This window comes from Triturus cristatus, chromosome 6 (genome assembly GCF_964204655.1).
Source record: "Triturus cristatus chromosome 6, aTriCri1.1, whole genome shotgun sequence".
NCBI lineage: Eukaryota > Metazoa > Chordata > Amphibia > Caudata > Salamandridae > Triturus > Triturus cristatus.
In genome coordinates this window covers 328234355-328253225 of record NC_140589.1, presented here as the reverse complement: position 1 = coordinate 328253225, position 18871 = coordinate 328234355, and positions in this window count along the sequence as shown.

The window sequence follows — 18871 nt, the reverse complement described above, 5'->3', positions numbered from 1 at the left end:
TTGTTCTGTTACATCAAATTCCCTTAATTTCGGGTGGATTGCCACTGATGATGTTTCTCCTTTAATATTAGATAATATCATTGTTGAGACCTGGTCGAAATTGTTAAGTAACTTCATATCTAAATTCAGAGCAGGCTCTGCCCCGTATTCGTTTTGAATCTGTTTCAGGACATCAGGTATTACCGCCATAGAGGGAACACCATGTGTTTTAGTGTAGATAGCATCAAAGACTGTGTCCCAAGTGATGCAGTCTTCCAGATGTGGTGTGATCCCCATTGGTAAACAAATTGTTAGAATTCTGTGTTTCTCATAAGGGCTAGTATTGGGAAATACTGCTTTGATTTGAGTAATTTTTTGAGCTATCCAGAATGGAATTTGTTCATGTTTTGTGGGCATTTTACCCATGACTTTGTGTAAAGTTTGTGGAGTGATTTTTAGCGCATTCCCCTGGTAAGAGGTTTGTCGTGGAATTGCTATTATTGGTTGAACTGTGAAAGTCCTCATGACATATTAAAAAAATTGTCTATAAATTTTGATGAACTCTTTGAGTTGAGCAAGTAATTCTACGTCTGACATTTCTTCAATGTCAGGATGAAGTGTGTAGCCGGCTAAAATCGGCCATGTTGCTCCTGGTCTACCTAGTGGACCGAGCCTGGTAATGTGATTGTAATGTTTTAGGGCACCTTTAAACCAGAGATCATGCTCCTGGTATGTGAGTGGAATTTCAATATCCTCCAAAGGAATATTTTCCTCGGGTAGTTTATCTTCTTTGTAGAAGTGAAATGTTTTAGTTACTGGATTCGATTCTGGGAATACTATCCATGAATAGAATACCTCTGTCTGGTGAGGTTCATGTGCCTCTATCACAAAAACTGCCCTACCACCTCTCGGTGTTAGACCATGTTTTATATGTTTTAGAGTGATGGCTCTCCTTAAATTTGGATGGATGTTTATAACACCCTCATCGGTTTCATCAAAACCTGTATAATCAAAAACTGCTGGAACTTCAACTGTGCAGGAGAAATAAATGGCGTTCGCGATCACGACGGCTCCCGGCCGTCGTGCGCACACGCCCACCGTAATGCACGACGGCCGGGTGCAGTCGTGCGCACACAAGGGGTTAACATAATCAAATTGTTCCTTACAGGTTCACACCCTATCTTCCTAGTAGGGGATATTAACTGCATTCTAATAGAAAAAGACAGAACTAATTACAATTTAGACATATCAGCAAAAACACTGCACACTCTCCTCAAAGACATAAACTTAAAAGACACATACAGAGACAAACACAAGCCAGGCTCACACTTTGATGGTGCCTTTGTCTGAGTGCCATGTACATATTGACTTCGTCTTTTGAAACAAAAACATCAACCCCACACAATACCACATCACCTCCACATCCTTCTCTGACCACTCCTTGATAACCGCCACCTACCAGATACAAGCAAACAAGAAAAGAGGGAAAGGGTATTGGAAATTGAATGTTGCCCTCCTACAAGAGGAAGATGTTTTAAAGGAATTTGAGGCAAAGACCTAAGGGAAAACAAACCACATCACACATCCATGGCAGACTGGTGGGTGCAAACAAAAAAAACACTTAGCCGCCCACTTCAAAACCATTGCGAAAAAAAGAAGCGCACAAAAGGCAGAACAATTTGACATCTTACAAGGCAGGATAGCCCTTCTACACAAGTTAGATGGTCTAGGGATGAAAATACAACAAGAAATGACAAAAGCAAAACAAGAAATGAACACATGGTTACAAGAAAAAGGGAAAGAAACTATCTTAAACGCTAGAGTTAAACACTACGAAGAGGGAGAAAAATGCACCTCCTTTTTCTTTAAGAAAAAACACAAGTACAGAAAGAAATTGAAGAGCTGATAGATGCCGATGGGGAATTCAGGATGGGAGAGAAAAATGTAAAAAAGTGGCAATAATGTTTTATGAAAAACTGTATCAAAAAGGAAATGAAAACCATGACTTCATGTCCCAACATGTTGACCTAATTGAAAACTCTTTGTCATCAAATGAAAGTGATTTTTTGAAGAAAGATCTCACAAGGGAAGAGTTCTTGCAAGCTCTACAGAAATGCAACAAGTTATCTAGCCCGGGGGTGTCAGGTTCCGCGGGTCTTACCCCCTCCCCGCAACGCACACACAGAAACACCGGGAGACTCACTTCCGGTTGGAGGGTGAGTCCCGGTCTAGTTGTTGCAGCAACCGAGAGGTCGTAGAAGCACTTCCGGGGGAAACGCTTAACCTGCGTGTTTCCCGCCGGCTCCGTGCTTCGGATTCAACTGGATTCCCCCAGTACGCGAGTGCTGTGATCCGAGTCGAGTCGCGACTCATGTAACCTGTTTCCTTGGTTGTAGAAGCGAGCCTGGAGGATTCCTCTCTCCGCGCTGGAGCGCCCCACGAGTCCTTGCCGTTTCCGCCTTGGAGGCTGCCTTCATCTCAAAGCGCAGGAGCGCTTGTGGGATACCTTTGTTCGCCTGGGGGATACCTTTGTTTGCAAAGCGCTGTGGAAATATGGATTTTTCTGGTCAGATATGTCCCCTATCTTGGACCCCAACGGTTCTATGTGCATATTACAAGTACATGTATGTTTTCTCCAGTTCCAGTTATGAAGACGCAAACACATGTGCGTCCACCGTCAACATGTCCTCTGTCAGATCCGCCATGAATAGGCCAGATATTCCATTCCTAAGTATGAAAAGCCACCGGCTTTATATGGTTCACCTATGCCATTTTACAGTCCAGGCAAGTAGGCCCTGATTCTGTCGTCAAACTCTTCTTGCCTTCTGCCTCTGAAAGCTCCAGTCTGAGCCTGCATCCGTGACCATGAACTTTGTCTCATTCTCTGCGCGGCTCACGAAGCCTGACATCAGCCTATTCTCTGCCAAGAACTGTATTTCACCTTCGAGTTATCTGCTTCACCCCTTAGCCGATGCATTCCTGTCTAGTAGTTTAAATAAACATTCTTCCAGCTACCGAGCAATGGCTCGGCTTCTCTGTCTTTATGCAAGTAATTCATAGTCCTGTTACCATGGAATATTCCTACCCCCTCGCATTTAGTGTAGACACTTAGACGCTTGTACACGCACGCACAGTCAGTATAGAATAGATTCTGTCCGAGAGTCCTTCTTTTGTGGATAACATAGTTCTTTAAACATAGGATGTTAGATATGATTTGGGATTAGGTTGACTTGACCCCCCAGACTTTTCGTCTCCACATGTAGAGCTAAACGTCAAGTCCCCTTCACCCCCTAGTTGCACGTCAATCACACGTCATGCTGCTGCGCGCGCATCTATGCCAAGTATTATCTTATAGATCCACCTATATATGACATCATAACCAATTATGTTCCTTTTTACTCCTTATTACACCCATTTTCGGTTACGCATATGAATCGTCATTTTCCTTATCAATTGTTACGCCTACTGCATTCGCTTCATTGTAATGTATGTACTATAAAAGTCATTTCTTGTCAATAAAGTATGTACTTCACTTCCTGAACCTTCGTGGTGACGGAACTTGGAGCAACCGATTATAATCGATCATTGGAATAAAGCCCATTCCGAACCTCTAATACCACGGATTCTGCCTCTCATTTTACTGAGCTATTTTATTATGTTTCCGTATCAAATTAAGTCCCGGTAATGAATTTTATTTACCACATGAATGGCGCCCGAACAGGGACACTTTCTCATCTCACGCGCCGGTGGTGCGTTGCAGGCCCGGTCTCCTGCCACAGCTGGACGGACAATAACGCGTACCAGCAGGATTTCCTGTATCTCCCTCCGGTCAAGCGGGGGCGACTGAGGCTGCGATCAACACCCAGACGAGGCGGTGAGAAGTGCGAAGTATCCCGACCAGAGCCTAGCTGAGAGAGCAAGATCCGAGGTATACAGAGGCCCACCAGTTCGAAGTCAAGTCCAGTTTCCAACGAGTCGAGTCGAGTCCAGTCCGGTCCAAGTTCAGTTTCCGAGGCCTTCCGTTTCCGAAGCTACCCGGTGAGTACCATTACTGGGGAGGCATTTCTGACGTGCACATGGGTTGTGCCGGTCAAGACGGGTTTGGGTACACAAATCCGGTCTGCACTGTTTTAGCAGTGTATATGTACTGTTTAGCAGTATATCAAGTATTCCGAAGTATCTAGTTATTGTCAAAGAATTATGCTTGGTGATTAGTTATGCAGACGATCATCATTGTTGGTTATTTTAAAGGTTAAAAAATGTTTAATGTTTAATGTGTTAAACGTCCTGCATATTGTGGTATGAATGGTTGTTCATTATTGTGCTTTTGTACTAAGTGTGTTCAAAATCAAGAATCAGATCAGTTCTCAATATGCCGCTCTTTTCGAAATTAAGACAGATCACTACAAGAAAAGGGGTACTCGAAGAAGCCGTTCCTATTCCTCCTAGGGACACTCCAGGGTACTTCATGTATCACAAACATGGCTTAGACGCTATATTATTTCTTGATTTATGGGTAGACTACACCAAGGAATTACCAGAAAGTCAGAGGTGGCCCACAGCGGGGACCTGGGATGCAGAGTGCATCATGAAAGTCGAGGAAGAGTTATGGAAAAGGAAAGTCAGACAGTCACAGAAAGATGCCGTTGAGTTATGGCGTAAAGAATCTCATAGACGTACAGAAAAAGCACTCCGACAGGAAGAGAAGAATAAAGAGAGTTCAAATAAAGTTCGAGAAAATCTATTAATTGAGGAAGGTATCCGAGTGAAATCAGAACAAGTAGACAGACAAAGAAATGCCCTTATGAATGGTATGTATCCCCTTCTAGCCGAAGGATTACCTAAAGCTACTCCAGAAATACCGAAAGACTTGCCGCCCCCATTATTCCCAATAAAGGTACATCCTAAGGGGCATCCTAGAACCGCAGAAGATGTCTTTCTCTCCTCATATTTAGACGACGCAGCTCCCGAATATGCTAATTCCGCCCCACATAGACCGCATACCAGGGAGGTTCAACGCCAAGATCCAGTACCCGTATCCCTACAGCAACAGATCGTGTCACAAGTTCCGGCAAGCACATCTGTTTCTACATCTGTTCCCACAGCTGCTTCTATAGCTGTGTCCACACCTATAGTTGCTGTGTCACGTTCAACGAATCCTTTCACACCCGACACCCCAGATGGGGCTGCGGGAGGTGCTAGCAACATTTTTTCTACGCCACCCAGAATAAATAAACTTACGTTTCAAGAGTCAGCACATTCACGTACCCCCAAACTCATAAATGCCCGTACGCTTAAGGAACTTCTTGTAGATTGTAGATATGACCCTGTGCCCGGCAAAGAGGACGAAATGACCCTGGCATCATTACGTATCAGACGAGCCGCGGTGTATCTAGGGAAGTTACCAGGAATGACTGCGCATCTAGATAATATATATCATTTTGTTCAAACAGGGCGAGATTCTGAATGTATTAACAGAGCTATGGAATATCAGAAAGTGGAGATACAGGGGGAACTGTTACGTTTCCTCATAAATTGTGTGATCAGAAATCAAGACCGACCAGGGGTAGACCCGGAAGCAATGCAAATTCTTACCAGATGGAGTCAGAATATATCAGAAGGAAGACATGATAAGCAGAATTGTATAATAGCCATGTGCCGAAAGATCCGAAAAGAAATAGAACGCCTACACGAAGAAAGATTAGCGGTAGACCAGTTCGAACAAAGCGAGGAAGAAGGATCAGGACTGCCCACAGGACAGTCAGACACCATAGCCTATGTAGGTAAAGGAAGATCTTGTAATAGTAATAGATGTCCTATTGACCCGATACGTCCGATATGTCCAGATAATAACAGGAATTTCCAAATACCTATAATTAACATCAGGTCTAACGAGCATTCGTTCCAAGCCGCCGACAAACTACTCCGAGAACGAAGGGGTTATCATTTCCTCGATTCTATGGATGAACAAGATTTAGCTAGGGCAGCTGTCCATTGGGTGGACAGTCCCGGAAAATATAGTGATGATACAGTAGCACGCGCATTTTTGAATCTCACCCCAGATGAACAGCGGTTAGCTGGGATTTATATGATTCAACAACTCATTATACTATATCAGAGTCAGCATTCGGACCCTGGTCCCTTACCTGACATATTGACTGAATTGCTTATGAATAGATGGAGAGGTTCAGGTACTAAATTAATTAAAGAAATTCTAGAATCAAGAAAGCAGTATATTCTTTTTGTATGTTCAGACCGTGTCTCATTGCCCATCAAGGAAAGAACCACGTATTACATGGATAGACAGAATCCCTTACGAGAAGTGCACCCAATAAAGGGCGAGGACAACGAGTTTAAGCGCGTATTTGTATATACGCCCATATCAAAAATAGAATTGTTAGAAATGAAGAAAGTGGTACCCAGTCATGACAAAGATCCAGCGGGTTTTCACCGAGAAATTAAAGACATGTTACTCATGGGAGAGTATACCTATCCCGACATTATGACAATATTAAAGGTATTGATGCCTGCTGGCATTTATGAGAAACTCAGGGAAAAAGAGTGGGAGGTAGGAGACCAAAAGATAGAATGGTCAGTATTAGAAGCAGAAGAAAAGGCCCGAACTGCAGGAGCAGGACTTGGGGATAAGACTAAAGCACTACCAGGTTTATTAGTACAGGTACTGCCACGTTTATTAACTACGAAAAAGGAAGATTGGGGTACAATTTCAGCCTGTAAACAGAAGCAAGATGAAGACACTAGTGATTACTATGCCCGATTTGAAAAATGTTTTGGTATAAATAGTGGCATAAAAGCGAGTAGCGAATCATACCCACATCTGTTTGTAACAAAATTAGTAGAAAATGCCCTGCCCCAAGTAAAGAATAGAGTATTAAAATTCGAGAGTACATGGCAAGGTAACACTCCATCACAAATGTTACAAATGTTACAGTACCATCACAATAGAATTAGAGAGGAACAAGAACATGAACACAGACGCATGAAAGACACAAAAATGAAAATGCTAGTTTCTCAGACAGTTCCAGCTGAAGGACATAAAAAGGGTATGACACATTTCGGTGATTCAGCAGGACCTGTAAAAGGGACATGCAATTATTGTAAAAAGCCAGGTCATTACGTACACGATTGTCCAGTTTTGAAACATAATATCGCCATAGGTAATACAAAAGAAAGACCACGGCCACCTAGACAGGATCAGAATGAACAAGGAGCTCCGCAGCACGCACAGTCCATGCCAGCTCCACCACAGTCTGTACAGTTTGTGCCAGCTGCACCAGCGCTGCCCGTTGCTGCCACACAAACCACGACACGACAACTGTACCAGACCGCACAGTACGACTATCCTGATTATCAACGATACGCATGAACCAGCCTAGAGAGGGAAGTTGACTTACCCCTTATCGAGATCCCTGTAGATCAAGAAGGACCTTATGTACATAGTGAATTGTTAGGCCAAGACAGAAAATTTTTACTCGATACAGGGGCAAGTCGAACGACCATAAAACGTAGTGAAGTTCCAGGGGCACCCCTCTCAGGCTCTCAGAATATTTCCCTTGGTTTTTCAGGAAAACCTATTGTTAATGAAGTGTCACAACCTCTCCCACTTACGATAGGACCTTTGACCCGAACTACAGATTTATTACTTACTAAATCATGTCCAGAAAATCTGTTAGGAATAAAAACACTGAAAGCTCTAGGAGCTATAATATGTTGTTCTCCGGAAGGAGTAAGGTTGTTTTTACGTGATTTTAAAGGTCATTATGTGTCTAGAGACATGGATCCCCGACTGCAGACTTTACCTACACATCTATGGGCACAAGGCCCTACTGATGTTGGATGCATGAATATTACACCATATCGAGTCACATTAAAGGCAGGAGTGGTACTACCACGAATGCGACAATACAAGTTACCACCAGATGCTGTAGTGGCTTTACTGCAAATCATTGACGAGCTCATTGCCCAAGGACTAGTTGTAGAAACCGACTCCAATGTATGTAATTCACCAATAATTCCGATTCTTAAACGAACAGATCCAAAGGCCCTGCCAGTATATCGATTGGTTATTGATCTGCGCGAATTAAACAAGTGTATTGTGCCACAATTCCCTGTGGTCCCTGATATCTCGTCATTATTGACAGCTATTGATTCCGAAGCAACATTCTTTACTGTAATTGATCTCAAGAATGCCTTTTTCAGCGTCCCAATAGATCCGGAAAGCCAATATTTGTTCGGATTTAGTTTAAATGGGCGTAGCTTTAAATTCTCACGCGCACCTCAAGGATTTACAGAAAGCCCCAGCATCTATAGCCAAGCACTGAAACGAGAACTCGACAGCATCCACATGCCAGTTAACACTGCCTTGCTTCAATATGTCGATGATCTGTTGATCACCGCTAGAAGCGAACCCGAATGTGAGAAAGCATCACTGACAGTTTTACAATTTCTAGCTGAAAAGGGACACAAGGTGTCCCCTTCTAAGCTGCAATTCTGTGTCCAGCGAGTTGTTTATCTTGGACACTCGCTGTCCAAGGAGGGAAGGCAGCTTACACCCGACCGCATTCAGTTAATAGCTAACATGCCAATACCTAAGACACAAAAGGAAGTACGGGCTTTCATAGGCCTCACTTCATACTGTAGACAGTGGATCCCTCAATATGCATTTCTAGCAAAATCGCTCATTCAGTTGACAACACAGGAGGCAGCCACATCGACTGTTCTCCCTTGGACTCAGGAACATACACAAGCTTTTGAAAGCCTAAAGAAAGTTTTATGTCAAGCACCTGTTTTAGCAACGCCATGTTACAGAAAACAGTTTACACTTTTTGTTACAGAACGCGAAGGTACTGCCTTGTCAGTACTCACACAGGAACAAGCAGGAGCACACAAACCATGTGCTTACTTTTCTAGTACATTAGATCCCGTAGCTCAGGCTTTGCCTGCGTGCCTGAAATCAGTGGCAGCGACAGCTTTAGCAATCAGACAGAGCGATGCCATAGTGTTAGGACATCCATTGACAGTTCAAGTACCACATGCAGTAGAGGTTCTTGTAAATAGAACGCAAACACAACACTTGACTATAGCGCGACTTACAGGGTACGAACTTACATTGTTTCAGCCACACATAGAAATCAGACGCTGTAACACATTGAATCCTGCCACACTTTTGCCAGTAATCGGAACAGACCCACTAGCCCATGACTGTATTGAAGTTATTACTATAACGACGAAACCCAGACAAGACTTAACCGATGTACCATTGTCAGATCCAGACCTGACATTGTATGTAGATGGTTCATGTATGAGAACAAATACAGGAGAGTTAGTGGCTGCTTACGCAGTCACAACAGATACTGAAGTCATTGAAACAAATCATATAAATACTTTGTCAGCTCAAGCCGCAGAGCTCATCGCTCTGACACAAGCCTGTATTCAAGCCACAAATAAAAAAGTCAACATATACACTGATTCACGTTATGCATTCGGAGTTGTACATGACTTCGGCGTGCTATGGCGAGAGAGAGGTTATTTAACTTCCCACGGTGCCCACATTCAGCACGGACCCCTCATTCATGCCTTATTAGATGCAATACATCTACCTACTGCAATATCAATTATGAAATGTAAGGCTCATACGAAGGTTACTGATATCATTTCTCAAGGCAATGATCTAGCCGACAGAACAGCTAAACAGACTGCTCAAACCCAAACATCCGACATGACAAAGACAATAGTCCCGATGCCGACACATTGTATGACAGTTAAAGATCCTACCCTTGACGTAATTGACATACAGACACATGCTACACCAGACGAAATAAAGAAATGGACTGAATTAGGAGGGATCCAAACGGACCAAGGATGGATGATGAAGGAAAAGTCTGTGTGGTTCCTTCCTGATTCAATGGTCCAAGTTATAATTAACACTATACATAGTCCAGCACATCTAGGAGAAAAAGCTATGCTAGACAGCATTCAACACATTTGGTTCAATAAACATTTACGAGCAGCAGCCAAACAAAAGGTCCGTACCTGTATGATCTGTTGCCAGTTCAACCCAGGAAAAAGTGTTCCCGTAGAACAAGGTGGATTTCATCCTCCTAATCACCCTTTTGAAGTACTCCAGATGGATTATATCCAGATGGAACGATGTCGAGGATTCAAATATGTTCTCGTAGTTGTCTGCGCTCTGTCCCGCTGGACGGAGGCATACCCGGTTTCAGATTACACTGCCCCGACTACTGCCAAACAGTTAGTTTGAGAATTCTTCCCACGATACGGTTTACCACGTGTTGTTCACTCAGATAACGGCCAGCCGTTCTCATCCGAATTAATGAAACATGTTTCACTTCTGTTAGGTTATCAGTGGAAATTCCACTGTGTCCGACACCCCGAAGCAGCAGGTCTCGTAGAAAGACATAATCAGATACTGAAAATCAGATTGTCCAAAATATGCAGAGAGAAAGGTGTCGACTGGGTAGTAGCGTTACCAGTTGCACTCTTCTACATGAGAATGGTAGCACACTCTCGAACAGGGCTATCCCCGTATGAGGTGATCTTCGGCAGACCACCAAATATGTGGGGGACGCCTATACCACGCAAAATAACTGATATTGACTGTAATATGCTGACAGATTACTTGGCTTCCTTGATGTCTGCACTACAATCTTGTCGTTCACAGGTAGCTGCAGCCTTTCCCGACAACACTGAGGTGAAACCCCTTGACGTAATTCCGGGGGACCTCGTCCTTGTGAGGAATTTCGACCGAAAGACTCAGCTGGAGCCCAGGTGGAAGACACCCCAGTTGGTCCTGCTGACCACAAGGACAGCCGTGAAGATCGAGGGCAGGAAAGGATGGGTGCATTCAAGTCATATCAAGAAATTTCATGGACTTCCTTCAGATGTAAACAGCCCACCTCGTGTGTCCTCACCAATTGACTCAAAACTACCTCTGGCTGAGGCCGACAGTAAAGAACTCTATAAACTAAAATTAAGGCCTAGGCCGTCGGACGATTTGATTGTTTAAGTCCTCTCCTAGGTGAAGCGGTTGAATCTGTCTCCGACATGTATCGCCTAGACCTGAATCATGGACAGTCGCGAAAAATGATGAAACGACAGGCGTATTGTAAATCACTGCGTAGCCATTGCATAGTGACATTATTAATCTTGTTTTTCTTAAGTCTTTTAATAATTACTGCAAGTATATTGTTGCACATATATTACCCTATTGCCAGAAACGTTTACAATGTTACTGCTGAACATTCTTTTAGTGACTTACCCCCGCATGAATTGTCTTATAGACTTGCGCTGCGCAATAACACTTTCATTAGTATGTTACATCATTCCCATCAGACTAGTAATGCAACTAATTGTTGGGTGTGTGGCCGGCTCCCTCCCTATCAGAATTATGAAGGAGTCCTGCCTTTCTTTCCACATCCGTTTACACATAATGGCTCCTGTGGAGAATGGTTTAGTTTAATCAATTCCATAGACTCAGATACAGCCGTTTACCAAGACCAGTGGGTATGGGGAAATCTGAACCTAGTTTTATTCAAAGTCTGTTACCCTGACAAGGAGGGTCGCCCCAAAGGAACAGGAACTGATCTAGAAAATGAAGTATATGGATTAGGTAACTTTACTCCTAATCTCATGGTTCTAAATGTCGAATCCGAAGTTGAACTAGTTTTACCAACCATGTCAGTATTCCCAGCGAAAGGTGAATTGTGTGTAAGAAAAGTTGGTTCCATACATATGGGCCATAGTAAATGCACTACTACAGTAGAATTCAGTGATCAAGGCAAATCTTCATTTAGAGCTTATCGCCACTCCTACTTTATATGTGGTCAGACTGCATATATGCGTCTACCTCTAGATTGGGATGGTACCTGCTACATTGCATTCCTTTTGCCACCTGTTTTCCTAGCTCCTCCTGATTATTATAGAAATATTCATTTAGTACACAACAGAGAGCGGAGAGATCTCCCAATTGTCGATTACACTGAAACAGCATGGGAAAAATACACAGATTTCAATAAAGGCATCTTTCCCTATATAGGTACTGTTACTAATAGTAAGCTGATACGTAGATTAACTAGAACCCTTGAAGCGGTAGTGAATGAAACTATTTCCGCCTTAGGCAATTTAACAGAAGAGCAGTCTGCTATGCGGATTGTTGTGCTTCAAAATCGTCTTGTCCTTGACGTCATCCTGGCTGATAGGGGCGGAGCTTGTAGGGTCATCGGATCAAGCTGCTGCGTATTCATACCAGAAAATTCGCCATCTGTATATAAAGCTATAACTCGCCTTCATAAGATTGTAAGCCAGATACACCAGAACCCAGGCACTTGGACTTGGTCCGGTTGGTTTTGGAGTGTGATATCAGCCTGGGGATGGAGAGTTCTATCCTTCCTAGGTATTGGCCTTCTCATACTATTCAGTTGCTGTCTATGTCTACAATGTGGACCAGCGATCTGTGGCCTGTGTGCCACATCGTGTATTCCACCACCAAGATTTTATTCGTCACGGAAGAAGAAAGAAGAACAAATGATGTTATATGAACAGATCAATGGATTAATGAGGATTGATATCTCTTGACGGGCAAGTAGGGGACAAGGAGGGAATGTGGAAATATGGATTTTTCTGGTCAGATATGTCCCCTATCTTGGACCCCAACGGTTCTATGTGCATATTACAAGTACATGTATGTTTTCTCCAGTTCCAGTTATGAAGACGCAAACACATGTGCGTCCACCGTCAACATGTCCTCTGTCAGATCCGCCATGAATAGGCCAGATATTCCATTCCTAAGTATGAAAAGCCACCGGCTTTATATGGTTCACCTATGCCATTTTACAGTCCAGGCAAGTAGGCCCTGATTCTGTCGTCAAACTCTTCTTGCCTTCTGCCTCTGAAAGCTCCAGTCTGAGCCTGCATCCGTGACCATGAACTTTGTCTCATTCTCTGCGCGGCTCACGAAGCCTGACATCAGCCTATTCTCTGCCAAGAACTGTATTTCACCTTCGAGTTATCTGCTTCACCCCTTAGCCGATGCATTCCTGTCTAGTAGTTTAAATAAACATTCTTCCAGCTACCGAGCAATGGCTCGGCTTCTCTGTCTTTATGCAAGTAATTCATAGTCCTGTTACCATGGAATATTCCTACCCCCTCGCATTTAGTGTAGACACTTAGACGCTTGTACACGCACGCACAGTCAGTATAGAATAGATTCTGTCCGAGAGTCCTTCTTTTGTGGATAACATAGTTCTTTAAACATAGGATGTTAGATATGATTTGGGATTAGGTTGACTTGACCCCCCAGACTTTTCGTCTCCACATGTAGAGCTAAACGTCAAGTCCCCTTCACCCCCTAGTTGCACGTCAATCACACGTCATGCTGCTGCGCGCGCATCTATGCCAAGTATTATCTTATAGATCCACCTATATATGACATCATAACCAATTATGTTCCTTTTTACTCCTTATTACACCCATTTTCGGTTACGCATATGAATCGTCATTTTCCTTATCAATTGTTACGCCTACTGCATTCGCTTCATTGTAATGTATGTACTATAAAAGTCATTTCTTGTCAATAAAGTATGTACTTCACTTCCTGAACCTTCGTGGTGACGGAACTTGGAGCAACCGATTATAATCGATCATTGGAATAAAGCCCATTCCGAACCTCTAATACCACGGATTCTGCCTCTCATTTTACTGAGCTATTTTATTATGTTTCCGTATCAAATTAGGTCCCGGTAATGAATTTTATTTACCACAGCGCAGAAGCGCTTGAGGGATACTTTTGTTTGTTTAGCGCAGGAGCGCTTGGGGGGTTAATTCGATCCTATAGCGCAGGAGCGTTTGTGGGATACTCTTTTGCTTTATCAGCGCTGGTGCGCTTAGGGGATACTGAAGAGTCCATAGCACAGGAGCGCTGCTGTGGCAAAGTACCCCTTCTGTTTCTTGCACCTGCTTTGCTTTGAGGGATGCCATTGTTATAGCTTGCCCTCGTAGTTTGCCGCATGACCGCGCAAGAACCCCATTGCGCTTGGTTTGACCTTTCCTTTTGACACACAGGCGCAGGTGCGCTTTTGTGTTTGATTCACGGAAGGAGTAGTGTCCAGGAGCTCATCGCCTGGAGCAGCGCTGATTCTGGGTGCCGTGGTCCGAAGAAGCATCGGTGAGTCCCCGGAATGACTTCCTTTTCTGTGTGTGTGTTCATAAGGGTGCTATAGAGCAGGAGTTGGGATTCCTTATTAATCTAGTCCTTCCTGTCTTCCAGAGGGCCCCAGGATACTCCCACACCAAGCCACCACGTCCTTTCTGGCTCCCTTCCCTGCGTCCATCTCATCCCCGTTGGTTCCTACTGTTCACGAGGGTCAGGTGGGTACAGGGACGGGTGCTCTTGTCGTCTCTGCGGAATCACTTCACAAGCAAAGGTGAGTCTTGTGAGGTACCTGACAGAATCCGAAGCCCACGATTTCTAATTCCACCCAGACGACATGGGTGACCCAGAGGTTACACTAAGCGGCATAGCGGCCATGTTGGCGGCTATGCAAGCCGAGAACCTCGCCTTACGCCATGACATCACTGCCCTACAGGGCCAAATGGCATCGGGGGTTACCAGTCCGTGGGGAACCACCCCTAGTCCCAGAGTGTTACAAGAGGGTCTGTTGAGGCAGCCTACGTTTACCTTTGGGGGGTCCTCCACCACCACCTCTCCGAACCCCGCCATACAAGTGATCACGCCACATCCTGTACAGCTGGCACCACCTGAACGCTTCTACGGGGACAGCACTAAATACGGCATCTTCATCCATCAATGTCATCTGCATTTCATGGCCAGAACCGCGGCTTTTCCTGACGACTCATCCAAAGTAGCCTTCATCCTGTCATACATGGGCGGAGACGCCGCCCAATGGTCCATTGCCTTAGTAGAAAACGATGAACCCATGCTACACCACCTGCCGACGTTCAAAGAAGCCATGCGACGTATGTTCGCCCGGCACACCTTTGTGCAAGCTGCTGATAACGAGTTGCTCAATCTCAAACAAGGCAACCAGGATCTCCTTCATTACATCACCACTTTCAACAGGTTGGTTATCGAATCCCATTGGCCAGAGGATAAGAAGGTGTCCGTATTTTATCGGGGATTACGCGATGATCTCAAGGACCTCATATCACAGTTTCCCGATCCGCCTGAAGAAATAGGCCCGTTCATCAATATGGTGGTGAAGATGAATTTTCGTCTACTAGAAAGGAGAACAGAGAAAGGAAAAGGTAGTGACAACCGTTTCTTATCCATGGGGGACAAGGGCGGTGAAAAAGCCAAAGACGAATCCACACCCCCAAGCGAGGCCCCAGAACCCATGCAGATCGGGGGCATCAAAGGACCACTGACTAGCCAAGAAAGAGAGAAAAGGAGGAGACAGAACCAATGCTTATACTGCGGTAAAAGTGGACACTTTGTCAGGGAATGTCCGGTGAAACCATCCAAACCACGTGGTAGAAGGCCGTTTGTGTTGCCCATCACCAAAGGTGACAAGTCGGGAAACGAGACAACCCAGTAGACATGGGGATCCGTCCTCTGGGTTCTTCATCCTTTTCCTCAGCGATCCCTGCGGTGTTTGATGGCAGCCACCACATAGGGGTAGAAGTATCCCTACGAAACCAGGCAGACGAATCCTGGTTGGTAACCGCTATGGTGGATTCCGGTGCAACAGGTTGCTTTATCGACACCCTTTATTCACGTACGTTGGGCATAAACACCGTGTCAAAAGCACAACCCGAAACCGTGAAGGCTGTGGATGGCACAGACCTGACGTCCGGCCCGATCCGGCAGCAAACCGAGAACATGTCTATGGTCTTTGAGAACCACCATACAGAGGCCATCTGCTTTGACGTCATAGACGCCCCTCAATTCAAGGTTATTCTCGGATTACCGTGGTTGGTGAAGCACAATCCACGCATTGATTGGGTGTCTCGAATCATACATCTGGATTCGGAGCATTGCTGTGGAACCTGTTATGCGAAGGATGACCTCGTGGGAACTCGCTCCATACAAGCAAGAACGCTGCCGTTACAAGGTATGGGGATGGTTTCCCAAGCAGCCATACCGGAGGAATATCAAGACCTGGCAGAGGTATTCGACAAAGAAGGAGCCAACACCCTGCCACCACATCGGCCGTTTGACTGCCGAATAGATCTGATCCCCGGCTCCAAGTTGCCATGCAGCAGGATCTATTCCCTCACGGAAAAAGAGAACATCCACCTAAGATCTTATTTGGATGAGTTTTTGGACAACGGATTCATTCGTCATTCCAGGTCTCCGGTGTCCTCTTCTCTCTTCTTCGTATCGAAGAAAGAGGGTGATCTGAGGACCTGCATAGACTTTCGGGCGATAAACGCCATCACAGTAAAAAACCGATACCCGCTACCGTTGATTTCCAACCTCCTGGATCAGGTCAAAGACGCCTCAGTGTACACCAAGCTGGACCTACGGGGTGCTTACCATCTTGTCAGAGTCCGAAAGGGTGACGAATGGAAGACTGCCTTCCGGACGAAGTTTGGTCTATTCGAATATCAGGTCATGCCTTTCGGACTCTGTAATGCCCCCGCAGCGTTCCAGTTCTTCATCGATGAGGTGTTACGAGACTTCATAGACGTGTTCTGCATCGTCTATATTGACGACATACTGATTTATTCCGAGTCTAAAGCAGAACACATACAACATGTGCGTTCCGTTCTCCAACGGCTGGAACAACACCGGTTGTATGTGAAAATGGAGAAAAGCGTGTTTCACGTCACTGCGGTGGAGTTCCTGGGGCACATCATCACTCCGGCAGGCATCCACATGGACAACAAGAAAGTGGAAGCCGTATTGTCATGGCCTCCTCCGGAATCAGTAAAAGGGTTCCAACGGTTCTTAGGATTTGCCAACTACTACCGTAGATTCATCACAGGATTCTCTGGGATGGTAGCTCCTATCACACGCTTGCTACGCAAAGGGGTGCGTTTCAGTTGGGATCAGAAGGCAGACAGTGCCTTCCAAGAACTGAAGAGGCGTTTCACCATAGCCCCGGTTCTGGGACACCCGGACACCAAGCAGCCTTTCATAGTAGAGGCAGACGCCTCTAAGGACGCCATAGGGGGCGTGTTGTCCCAACGAAACACCGATACCGGACAGCTGCATCCAGTGGCCTTTTACTCCAAAAAACTCCAACCAGCAGAACGTAATTACACTGTGTCCGACAGGGAGCTTTTAGCAGTCAAGACCGCTTTCGAGGAATGGCGCCACTTCCTAAAAGACGCCAAACACACGGTAACCATCTACACTGACCACAGGAACCTCCAGTTTTTACGATCAGCACGTGCCCTCACCGCCCGCCAGCTCCGATGGACCTTATTCTTCAATGAATACGACTTTGTAATCACTTTCCGTCCTGGGAAAGAAAACGCCAAAGCAGACGCCCTTTCACGGTTAGACGAAACCGAGGAGGAGGCCGAAAACGCCGAACCGGTTCCCATCATTTCGGAACAGCACTTCCAGGGCGTAGTGACTTCCTCGGACTTCATGACACAGGTGAAAGACGACCTGAAGCAAGCGGATCCGGAAGTCCTGGCAGAGGGCCACGAAGGAGTGACGTGTGTGGATGGAATGTTGTTTCGGGGGGACCAGTTGTACCTACCAGGGGTTCCCAGTCAGCAAAAAGCAGTCCGCATGTGCCATGATCACGTCCTCTCTGGCCACCCTGGTTATCACAAGACGCTTGAGCTAGTGCAAAGACAGTTCTGGTGGCCCACAATGGCGAGTGACACAAAAACCCATGTAACGAACTGTGCCATTTGTCTGTTGGGGAAAAACAGATCAACACCCCCTGTTGGTCTACTGCGTGCCATCCCGGTGCCACCGTGTCCGTGGCACACCATCTCCATGGATTTCGTGGTGGAACTCCCTCTCACCAAGACAGGGTGCACCACGGTTCTTACCGTAGTGGATCACCTTTCCAAACTGGCGCATTTCATACCCTTGGCAAAGGTGCCCACCGCTGCTGAATTGGCCGTGATCTTTGTGCGCGAAGTGGTTCGTCTCCATGGTGTTCCGTCAGTGGTTATCACGGACCGGGGCTCGCAATTCGTGTCCCGCTTCTGGAAGGAGGTCTGCAGGATCCTCGAGATGGACGTCCGCCTGTCATCCGCATACCACCCCCAGACCGACGGCCAGGCCGAACGGACGAACCATACCATGGAGCAGTACCTCCGTTGTTTGCTGCTTATGGTGGAGAAGGACTGGTCCGAGGTACTGTGGATGGCGGAATACGCATACAACAACAGCAAGCATTCTGCCATCGGTATGTCTCCCTTCTTTTGTCTCCACGGCCGTCACCCTCGCACTACCGCCTGGGAGGTACCACGGGACAGCCACTTACCCACAGTTCGTTCCTATCATGAGTCCTTGTGCCGCCTCTGGCAACAAGCACGGTTCGAGTTGGCCAAAGCTAAGGACACCTACAAGGCGTATGCTGACGCCCATAGACAGAAGGAGCCCGAATACCGCCTGGGTGACAGGGTATGGCTTTCCATTCGGCACCTGAATGTGCATGGCCCCAAGAAACTGTTGCCCCGTTTTGTGGGTCCTTTTGTCATCGAAAAGGTGGTCAACCCCGTAGCTATGAGACTCTCGCTTCCTTCACACATGAAGATCCACCCTGTCTTCCATGTCTCACTGCTGAGGGCGGTTCCTTCTGGTAGCGCTGTTCCCTCTCCCCCTTCTCCGGTGGTGGTGGAGGACCACGTTGAGTATGAGGTCAGAGCCATTTTGGGCTCTCGTCGGACCAGGGGTGAGCTATACTACCTGGTAGACTGGAAA